The sequence below is a fragment of the Chiloscyllium plagiosum genome, chromosome 3 (assembly GCF_004010195.1).
Source record: "Chiloscyllium plagiosum isolate BGI_BamShark_2017 chromosome 3, ASM401019v2, whole genome shotgun sequence".
NCBI lineage: Eukaryota > Metazoa > Chordata > Chondrichthyes > Orectolobiformes > Hemiscylliidae > Chiloscyllium > Chiloscyllium plagiosum.
This window is the reverse complement of record NC_057712.1, coordinates 117,877,060-117,888,176: the sequence shown is the minus strand read 5'-3', so window position 1 is coordinate 117,888,176 and position 11,117 is coordinate 117,877,060. Positions and strand designations below refer to the sequence as shown.

The following is an 11,117-nucleotide window of genomic DNA, read 5'->3' as shown; positions in this document are numbered from 1 at the left end:
GATTGGACACTCTGGCAGTAGGAAACATATTTCCACTGATGGGTGAGTGCCGAACCAGAGGACACAGCTTAAAAATACGGGGTAGACCATTTAGGACAGAGCTCAGGAGAAACTTCTTCACCCAGAGAGTGGTGGCTGTGTGGAATGCTCTGCCCCAGAGGGCAGTGGAGGCCTAGTCTCTGGATTCATTTAAGAAAGAGTTGTATAGAGCTCTCAAAGTTAGTGGAATCAAGGGTTATGGAGATAAGGCAGGAACAGGATACTGATTAGGAATGATCAGCCATGATTATATTGAATGGCGGTGCAGGCTCAAAGGGCTGAATGGCCTATTCCCGCACCTATTGTCTATTGTCAATGTTAGTATAAATAAGAGATTTTTAACAGATCCAGCAACTCAACTCAGTGGAGCCATGAGGCACTGTGCATCATCATTAGTAGAACAATTGCATTCAACTACAATCTGTAACCTCGTGGCCTGACATATCCTACTGTGTCATTGTTATTAGCTGGAGGATCAGGCCTGGTTCAGTGAAAAGTGCAGGAAGGTATGCCAGGAGCAGTACTAATCATATCTAGAAATGAGGTATCGACCTGCTGAAGCTCCAACACAGGACAGCGTTTATCCTGAACTGCATAAGCAGCAAGTGGCAGGCAGAGCTAACCAAAGTTACAACAGACAAATCAAATCTAAACTCTTCAGTCCTGCCACATCCAGTGGTGAACAATTTAAAAACTCATAGGAGGAGGAGGAGGCTGTATAATATCCCCATCCTCGAGGGGAGCCCAGCACATCAGCGCAAAAGACAAGACTGGAGCAGATAGAGCTATCTTCAGGCAGAAATGCTTATGGTCTCCTCTACTTTCTAACCTCTTAGGTCTTTAGTCAATTCAATTTGCTCCATGTACTGTTAAGAAACCACTTTGTGTTCTGGATACAAGAACATCTCAGTAGCAGTACAGTAGACTTGTGCTGGTCATTCCCCATGTCTGTCTATTCCAATAAAGCTTAGAAAAACTGGCATCCATCCTGAAACTTGGAAAATTGCTGAGGTATATCCTATCCACAACAATTGAGACAAATCCAATTCAGTTATGACTGTTGGTAGACAGCAATGTAAAGGAGATTTTCATGAACAGTATTATTAAATGGCATTTACTGAACAAAAGTTAGCTCACTGCTCTGTTTACCTTCTGGTAGGTTCACCCAGTTCCCAAATTCATTTATTGCCTTGATCCAAATATCCAACGATCTTCAGCCGCTTCAGCATTTATTGTCCCTGCATTATAAAGTCAAAATTGGGATGTTCACCAATGATTGCACAATGTTCAGCACAGTTTACTACTCCTCAGATACTGAAGCAGTCTGTGTCCAAATTCAACGAGGTAAAAACAATGACTGCAGATGCTGGAAACCAGATTCTGGATTAGTGGTGCTGGAAGAGCACAGCAGTTCAGGCAGCATCCAAGGAGCAGCGAAATCGACGTTTCGGGCAAAAGCCCTTCATGATGAAGGGCTTTTACCCGAAACGTCGATTTCGCTGCTCCTTCGATGCTACCTGAACTGCTGTGCTCTTCCAGCACCACTAAACCAGAATGTGTCCAAATTCAGTTAAGACTTGAACAGCATTTGATGTTGGGCTGATAAGTGACAAGAAACATTTGTGCCACAGAAGTGGTGAGCGTTGTCCATTTCCAAGAAAGAATTTAACCATCGTCTCATTGTTTAATGCTATTACCTTGAACTGAATCCCCACTATCAACATCCTGGGGTTACCATTGATCAGAAACTGATTTAGACCAGTATATAAATACTGTGGCTACAAAAGCAGGTCAAAAGCGCTCACCCAATCCTTTAATTCGATGGAGGACTCTTCCTCCCTCTGGCCATTAATTGGGGAAAATCACAATTATTGACCGTTTCCAACACAATCATGACTTCTCACCCCCAACTGATTTCTAAATAGATACTGATTTGTAATTCTGGCATTAAAGTCAGAGATGTACAGCACAGAAACAGAAACAGACCCTTCGGTCCAACTCAACCATGCCCACCAGACATCCCAACCCAATCTAGTCCAACTTGCCAGCACCCAGCCCATATCCCTCCAAACACTTCTTATTCATGTACCCATCCAGATGCCTTTTAAATGTTGCAATTGTACCAGCCTCCACCACTTCCTCTGGCAGCTCATTCCAACCACGTACCATCCTTTGCGTGAAAATGTTGCCCCTTTGGTCTCTTTTATATCTTTCTCCTCTTAAACCTATGCCCTCTAGTTCTGGACTCCCTCACCCCAAGGAAAAGTCTTTGTCTATTTGCCCTATCCATGCCCTTCATGATTTTATAAACCTCTATAAGGTCACCCCTCAGCCTCCGAAACTCCAGGGAAAACAGCCTAAGCCTATTCAAACTCACCCTATAGCTCACATCCTCCAACCCTGGCAACACCCTTGTAGATCTTTTCTGAACCCTTTCAAGTTTCATAACAGTCTGCCAATACGTCTGGCTCACATTCTTTTGTGTATTAATTGCTGTTCCCGTGTCTCAAAATTTCAATTGCTGATTTGTCACTGATGCTCTGATGACGTTCCTTGAACTTTCTGCTCGTCCTGATCTGACCCAATGACTGTGGATGGGTTCTTATTCAGGAAAACATGAACATTTGCTCTTAGTATGGCTGCCTGTGGGTCTTGTCTGCTCAACCACCGTGTTCACAAAAGAAATCGACAAGTAAGGAAGCCAGATAGAGTTTGATTTTAGGAAAATGAGAGATTTGGGAAAAAGGGTACAAAAATCTCATCAATTAAACTTTTTGAGTCCTATCAGAGAGGTAGTGCGGAATGATGTGTATAGTTTTTTTTTTCTTCTTTCACCATGTGTGGATGTCAATGCCAAGCCTGCATTTATTGCCCATCACTAACATTAGTTCTCACTAAGGGAGAGGTTGGTGGTGCAGTGGCAATGTCACTGGTCGAGGTCATAGATTTGGGTACCAGGGTTCAAATCAATGGGGTGAAATTGGAATGCAATAATAAAAAAACTTAATAATAAAAAAACTTAAAAATAAACAAACATGTAATCACTGTTGATTGGTGAATCCCCTTTAGGGAAGGAAATCATCCTCCATACCAAGTCTGGCCAAATGTGACTCTGAATCCACAGCAATGTGGTTGACTCTTAATTGTCCTCTGAGTTATTTAGAGATGAGTAATAAATGTTGGCCGAGCCAATGATGCCTACATCCTGGGAACAAATATATTTAAAAATGCACTCCAGACCAGCTAACACTATGCACTCGAGCACGAAAGCCATTAACCTTTCCGCCCTCTAGCCAGTCCTTGTATACAAGTGCATTGCATGTCTGACTTGGAACAGCTAGTTTAGGATTGGCTGCAGTTGAATTCTGCATTCTTTCTTCGACTCCCTACCAATACAGATTGATGTATTTATCCAATGAGACATTGAACAACATGAGTATTTCTTCATTTTTTTTAAACGTCTAATTTTCAAAAAGAAATGCAGCTCTGCTTGTAGAGCAGGCCAACAAAAGCTACTGATGCATAACTCTGCATTATAGGTTGAATAAACAGCTTCCATTGAATGCTTGCAGTTTATCTTCAGCTGCTGGTCTTCCTGTCTGTATTAGGATATTCTTGGGTGTAGCAGTTCAAATATGCAGTCAGCTGGGTTCTGCTAAGTCAGGGTTGAATGTGTGCAGTGGACCAAGAAGAAGGTTGTTGATTTGACACTTGGCATCCTGACAAAGATTCACTGGACCTTTTCTGTCCTTTGAGAAAACATGAACATTTGCTCTCCGTAGGGCTGGTTGTGGGTCTTGTCTGCTCAACCACCATGTTCACGAAAGAAATCGACAAATAAGGAAGCCAGATAGAGAGTTTGATTTTAGGAAAATGAGAAATTTGGGAAAAAGGGTACAAAAATCTCATCAATTAAACTTTTTTGAGTCCTATCAGAGAGGAAGTGCGGAATGATGTGCATAGTTTTTATTTCTTCTTTCACCGTATGTGGGTGTCAATGCCAAGCCAGCGTTTATTGCGCATCACTAACTGCCCTTGAGAAAGTGCCTCCTTGACCCACTGAAATCATTGTAGAATAAATATGTCTACTGTATTATAAGGAAGAGAGATGCAGAATTGTATTTCCAACAGCTCTGAACCTTGGTCCAAGTATGGACATAAGAGCTGATTTCCAGGGTGGGGCTGCTTTTGATTCAGTGTGGTGTCATGGAGCCACAGTAAAAGACTGGTTCCACGTACAGTTGATGCTATCTGAGAAGCCTTAGTGAATTTCTGCAGTGCGTCTTGTAGATGGTACATGCTGCTCCTGCAGAGTGCCGGTAATGGTGGCAGCTGATATTTGTGGTGACATTTAAGTGAGCTGCTTTGTGCAAGTGGTGTCAAGTTTCTTGAGCATTGCTGGAGCTGCAGTCATCCAGGCATGTGAGGAGTATTCCATCACACTCCTGACTTCTGCTTTGTGATATGCTTTGAGGAATCAGGAGGTGAGTTGCTTACTGCAGTTTTCTTAACCTCTGACTTGCTCTTGTAGCCACAGTATTTAGAAGACAGGTCCAGGTGAGTTTCTGGTCAATGGTAACCCCCAGGATGTGATTGGTGGGGCAGATTCAGTGATGCTGATACCATTGAATTCAAGGGCAGTGATTAGATTCTCTCTTGTTGGAGATGGTCATTACCTGGCACTTGTGTGATGAAGATTTGGCTTGCCACTTTTCAACCCAAACCTGGATATTGTCCAGGTCTTGCAGCATTTGGGATTTCTTCAGTTTCTGAGGAGTTGTGACTTGTGCAGTCATCAGTGAGGTACCTCGCTTTGGACCTTATGATGGAGAGAAGGTCATTGATAAAGCAGGTGAAGTTGGTTGGGCCTAGGACACTACCCAGAGGAACCCCTGCAGACATTTCCTGGAGCTGAGATTACTGACCCCCAACAATAATCTTCCAATGTGCCAGGTGTTTCTCCAACCAGCAGAGAGCTTTCCCCTTAATTCCTGTTGACCCCAGATTTGCTGGGCCTCCGTGATATCACAATGAATCAAAAGCAGCCCCACCCTGGAATTCAGCTCTTATGTCCATGTTTGGACCAAGGATGTAATAAGGTTCAGAGCTGTTAGAACCACAATCATCCAGGTAAATAGAGAATAGTCCACTACACCCCTGATTTGTACATTGTAAATGGTGGGCTTTGGGGAGTTGGAAGGTAAGTTATTTGTAGCTGAATTCCCAGCAACTGGCCTGCACTTTTAACCTGCTATATCTGTGTGGCTAGTTTAGTTCAGTTTCTGGTCAACAGTGACTCACAGGATATCAATACTGGATGCTTTAGTGATGGTAATCTAGGCAGCATCAGGAGGTGGAGAAGTCAGCGGTTCAGGTGTAACCCTTCTTTAGGACCTCCTGCTTGTCTACCTTGGATTCCAACAGCTACAGTTTTTTTTTGTCTCTAACGTAGTGATGGTAATGCCATTAAATGTCAAGAGATAGTGGTTAGATTTTCTTGTTCAAAATGGACTTGTGTGGTGTGAAAGTCATTTGCCATATATCAACCCAAGCCTGGACATTGTCCAGGTTTTCCTGTAGATGAGCATTGACTACTTCTGTACCTGTTGAGTTGCAGTGTTGCTATAATCCTCAATGAACCTCCATACTTCTGACTTTATAATAACTGGCTATTGATTATGGTTTACCCTTGGACACCACCATGAGGAACTCTGGCAGTGATGTCTTGAGCATCATTATTGGCCTGCGATAACTGTAACCATCTTGCTGTGTGCTGGTCTGAGTCCAGCCTTTGGGAGAATTTTCTCCGAATTCCCATTGACTGAGTTTTGCTAGTGCCTCTTGATACTACACTTGGTCAAATTCTACCTGGATATGAAGGGTAGTCACTGTCATCTTATCCCTGGAGTTCAGCTTTGTAGACAATGTTTGGAGAATTGCTATAATGAGGTAGGAGCTGACTGGCTATGACGGAACCTCCATTAAGTATCAGGTTATTGCTGAGTAGGTGCTGCTTGATAAGTGTTGCCAACGTCTTCGATCACTTTGATCTGGAGTAAACTGGTGAGGTTTGATTTGACTTGCCTATTATATACACGACTTAACTGGACAATTTTACGTGTAACTAGGTAGATGCCAGTTTTCTAGCTACAGATTACCTTAAATGATTGGTAAAATATTGAAATAGTCACAAATCAAGGAAATTAGCTATTGTATCTAATTATATTCTCTATTATACATGTTTAAGCTGTGTGATCTAACCAGCACTTTGTCATGAGTCATAATTGCTGCCTTTTTATGCTTACTCTCCTGTTTATGTATCTCAGGGGAATCTCACATTCAACGGGAATCCCCCATCCTCCTCCAGATATGAGCAGGAAAGCTGAATCCAACATGTATATCCAGTTCTGAATCGTTACAATTTCCTGCCCAATTTCAAATGTCTTGAGAATCTTTGCAGACATACAGTTAGTCATATGGCAGATGTCAGGCAAGGGGCTTGTAGACAAAGAATTAAGGTGGAAAAAGAACAGGAGAAATTGAGAAGCGAAAGCAGGTGAAGAAAAGTAAGGCTAATAGCAAATGAAATTAAGTGAGAAGGAGAAAAGCTGCCATTCTAAGTCTGCTTGACCTCTTCTTAGCCTTTGACAGTCACCTCAAAATGCCTATTTGTCTATTTGGGATTCCATGATCAATTTCACTCTGCCTTTCCAATCACAGCCAGAGCATCTGAAGAAAAGTAAGGCTAATAGCAAATGAAATTAAGTGAGAAGAAGAAAAGCTGCCATTCTAAGTCTGCTTGACCTCTCCTTAGCCTTTGACAGTCACCTCAAAATTCTGGATTAGTGGTGCTGGAAGAGCACAGCAATTCAGGCAGCATCCGAGGACAGGCAAAATCGACGTTTCGGGCAAAAGCCCTTCGTCACCTCAAAATGCCTATTTGTCTATTTGGGATTCCATGATCAATTTCACTCTGCCTTTCCAATCACAGCCAGAGCATCTCCAGTAATGACTTTTCCATCCAACCCACTATTACAATGTTTTATCCAAATGGTCCATATGTGTGTCCCTTCTTTTCCTCATTCACTTACTCTTTACAATATCATTCAAAGATATGGCCCGATGGAGAGAGTTTTTAGAGTGTGCCTAGTGGGAAAATCTCAGACAAGTAGTCTGGTTGAGTCCTGCTCATTTCCAACTTTCCTTAGACTGCAAGTCGATGGGGAAATACTGCGCCTTGAAGTTACAGATTGTGGTTGAGTACAATTCTGTTGCTTTTGAGACTCATAGGACCTCATATCTGCCCAGTTTTGAGTGGCTAGATCTGATACAAGTCTGTCTCATTTAACACAGTGGTATTGCCTCATACAGATGTTGTCTTAAGTGGGACTTCCTATCCATAGATGAATGTGTGTTGGTCACTGTTACCAGTACTGTCCTGGATGGACACATCTACAGTAGGTAGATTGACAAGGGCAAGATCAAAGTTCTGTCCAGGGGATCCAGACTGGACAGAAGCCATTGTGGTAGTTTAAAAGGTATTCAAAAGCCTTTTGAACACTGAATCTCTCCTTGCCAGCAGTGTGCAGCTGTACGTTTGTCCCCATCTCTGAACTTATTCTTTGAAACTCCAATGAATATAGTCCAAACTGATCCAGTCTCTCTTTGTACAGCAGTTTTGCCATCTCAGGAATTGGTCTGGTAAATTTTAGTTGTATTCCTCCATAGCTAGAACATCCTGCCCCAGATAAGGAGATCAAAACTGCATACGATACGCCAGGTATGGTCTCGCCAAGGCCCTGTACAATTGCAGTTAGACATCTCTACTGTTGTATTCAAACTCTCTTGCAATGAAGACCAACATACCATTTGACTTCTTCGTTGCCTGCTCAATCTGCATGGTTGCTTCCAGTGACTGGTGTACAAGGACACCAGGTCTCATTGTATCTCCACCTTTCCCAATCTATTGCCATTCAGATAATAATCGGTCTTCTGGTTTCAGCTATGAAAGTGAATAGCCTCACCTGTATCTACACTATGCTTCAACTGCCATGTGTTAATCCACTCACTTAACCTGTCCAAATCACACTGGAGTATCTCTATATCCTCGAGCCAGCTTTGTGTCATCAGTGGTATTTGTTTATGCAACCTGCTGGGTTGGGGAGGGTTAGTCTGAAACACCACATAGTTGGCGAGTGAAACTGACCTGACAGGAGCAGTGTAAAGGGTGAAACTAACAAACCTGTGGTCAGCAACAGTGGAGATGCTTATCCCAACCGGAGCAGTTGCTTCAGCCTGGAATGGCTGATTTGTGTCGAATCAGAAACTTGTAATGCAACTCATTACAAATGGAGACCTCTGAGGGTCATCAAACCTTATTTTACTGCCTGTGAGACCTCGTGATGCCATGGGCCCTATGTATTCGGAGGTAGGTCTGACCTCTGTGGGGGCTGGTGCAGCTTCCTCCAGCTCAGCAGCAGCAGCCTGAATAAAGGGGATGGACACATGGATGTACTTTGGAGAAAGCAATATCCTCAGCAGAGGGCTCATAAGCCAAGGGTTCATTTCCTCAACAGCAAGTGGCCAGCCATTGCCTGCTGTCCATACACCAGCTTAATATCTGACCCCTGATGTTCAGCACCTTGGCCCAGCCTCGAGCAGAGCCTCCAGTGTCCGGTGTCCTCCAATCAAGGCTGCTATCTCTGCCTTCAGTCCTGCTGACCTGTGACATGCTCCACCCCTGTGTGCCATGCTTCCTAATGGAGAAGCTGGACTTACTGCTTTGGAGTCATGTGTTGGTGCATCATCAGGGGACTGGTTGTCTTTGAAGAGCTCCACAGGTTCATTGCACAGCTCCTGCTCTGGGAATATGGACCTGGGTTGGTGCTGAGCATGAATGAAATAGTATGCAGAACATGATATTTAACATATATTTTATTTCAGTTGTGGGATGCAGACACCACAGACTCAGCCAGCGTTTTGTGCCCCTCACTGATTATAGAGTCATAGAGCTGTACAGCATGGAAACAGGCTCTTCGGTCCAATCCATCTGTGCCGACCAGATATCCTAAACTGATCTTGTCCTATTTTCCAGCATTTGGCCCATCTCCCACTAAATCCTTCCTATTCATACACCCATCCAGATGCCTTTTAAATGTTGTAATTATACCAGCCTCCACCACTCCCTCTGGCAGCTTATTCCATACACTACCACCCTCTGTGTGAAAAAAGTTGCCCCTTAGGTCCCTTGTGAATCTTTCCCCTCTCACCTTAAACCTCTGCCTAGTTTAGGACTCCCCTACCCAGGGAAAACAACTTTGGCTATTCACCCTACCCATGTCCCGCATGATTTTATAAAGATCTGTACGGTCACCCCTGAGCCTCTGACAGTCCCAATAAATAGCCCCAATCTATTCAACCTCTCCCTACAGCTCAAACCCTCCAGTTCTGGCATAATCCTTGTAAATCTTTTCTGAACCCTTTCAGGTTTCACAGCATCTTTGCTATAGCAAGGAGACCAGAATTGAACACGGTATTCTAAAATTGGCCTCACCAATGTCCTGTGCAGCTGCAGCATGACGTCCCAATTCCTATACTTGAAAAAGTGGGGGGAGCTGCCTTCTTGAATCCAGGACTCCATCCTCCGTGTCAGATTCAATGTATATCTTTGATATATATCTCCCCAACTCTCTCAACCTCTCAACCACCTCTTTTGACAGACTGCATTGTTTACTAAACGTTACTGAATGATAAATAAGAAGTTTTCCCTCTTACCTTTTCTATCAATGTGCAAAATACATACCAATATTAAGAATATTTATTGATGTGTGCCACCAATAGTATCGGAAAGCCTGTATACAAACGGATTTTTGTAAAGGTACCGTTGGTGTGGAAGAAGAAAGAATATCATCCCCCACCATGGACACAGTAACATCCTGCTCCATAAATAACTCAGTTTACTAACTTCAATATTACATTTACCACGGATGCATTTGAATTCGATACCACCAGGTTTAAAGCTCTGGTCACTAAACTATCATGAGCAAAAGAAGCATTTTCTTTATATTGTAGCCCGTACATTATCAATTCAAATGTAACCCCTGGTTCAAGTTCCACCTGTTCTAGAGGGGTGTAATAACATTTCTGACCAGTTGATTTGAAAAGGCCTGGGAACAGCTAAAGAGGCTTACCATTTGAATTGATTTTTTAAAATGTTGAAGGGAATTTATTTTTCAACTTATTGAATTATTCTTTACTCAAAGCATCTAAGTGGAATGAAGTAAGTAGCTCAGTCCAGTCAGGCAGCGGGAAGTTGGTTGTGTGAATTTGGACAGAGGTTGGCTCTTGTAAGCTGAATGCTGCAGGGCAGAGAGAGTGACAGTAAATTAAGTGAATGTTAAAGGGGAAGTTTATATCTGGGAACTGGTGAAAAAAGAATGGAATCCAGGAGGGAAGATTGACTTTTGAGGTAATTTTTGGGAAGTATTGGTATTTGTTTCACCTACACTTGGATTAAAAATTATGAACTTTGCATCACAATTGTTACAGTGCAGAAAGATGCTGTTCAGCCCATCATGTCTCAACTGGCTCTCCAAATGTGCAGTATTGTGCACTGTACCTCATTTTGCTATAACACAACAGTTGTATTCCTCTATAGAAAATCATGCTGTAGGAGGTCGCTAATAGAAAATCACTGTACCCATTCAGTGGAAAGTTCACATTATCCAAACAACGTTCACAATTCGTCAATCACGTTCTAGCCAATTCCCGCTGTTAAAGCAGAACAACCTGTACCATTCTCCTGTCTAGTCACAAACACCCTGCACATTACTTCTCTTCAAATTTCCATCTAATGCCCTTTTGCATCGCTCCATTGAACCTACCTCCATCACACCTCCATGCCGAAAGTTTTTTTTAACTCACATTGGATTTGCTTCTTTTGCAGAACCCTTTAAATCCGTGCCCCCTCGCTCTTGAACCTTTTACAACTGGGATTCTGTCTTCCCAGACTCATCGTTATTGAGATTCCTCTCAGCCTTCACCTCTAAAAGAAACAGTCTCAGCTTCTCCAATCTGTC

At 42.9% G+C, this 11,117-nt stretch overlaps 1 long non-coding RNA gene across 1 annotated transcript in view; it reads right to left on the bottom strand.

The window, feature by feature from the left end:
* The window catches only part of LOC122548473, a 102,485-nt gene that overhangs the window by 68,967 nt on the left and 22,401 nt on the right, over positions 1 to 11,117 (bottom strand). The window contains exon 2 of the long non-coding RNA XR_006311247.1: positions 1,189 to 1,277. This is a non-coding gene — a long non-coding RNA (uncharacterized LOC122548473). The remainder of the gene's footprint in view (positions 1 to 1,188; positions 1,278 to 11,117) is intronic.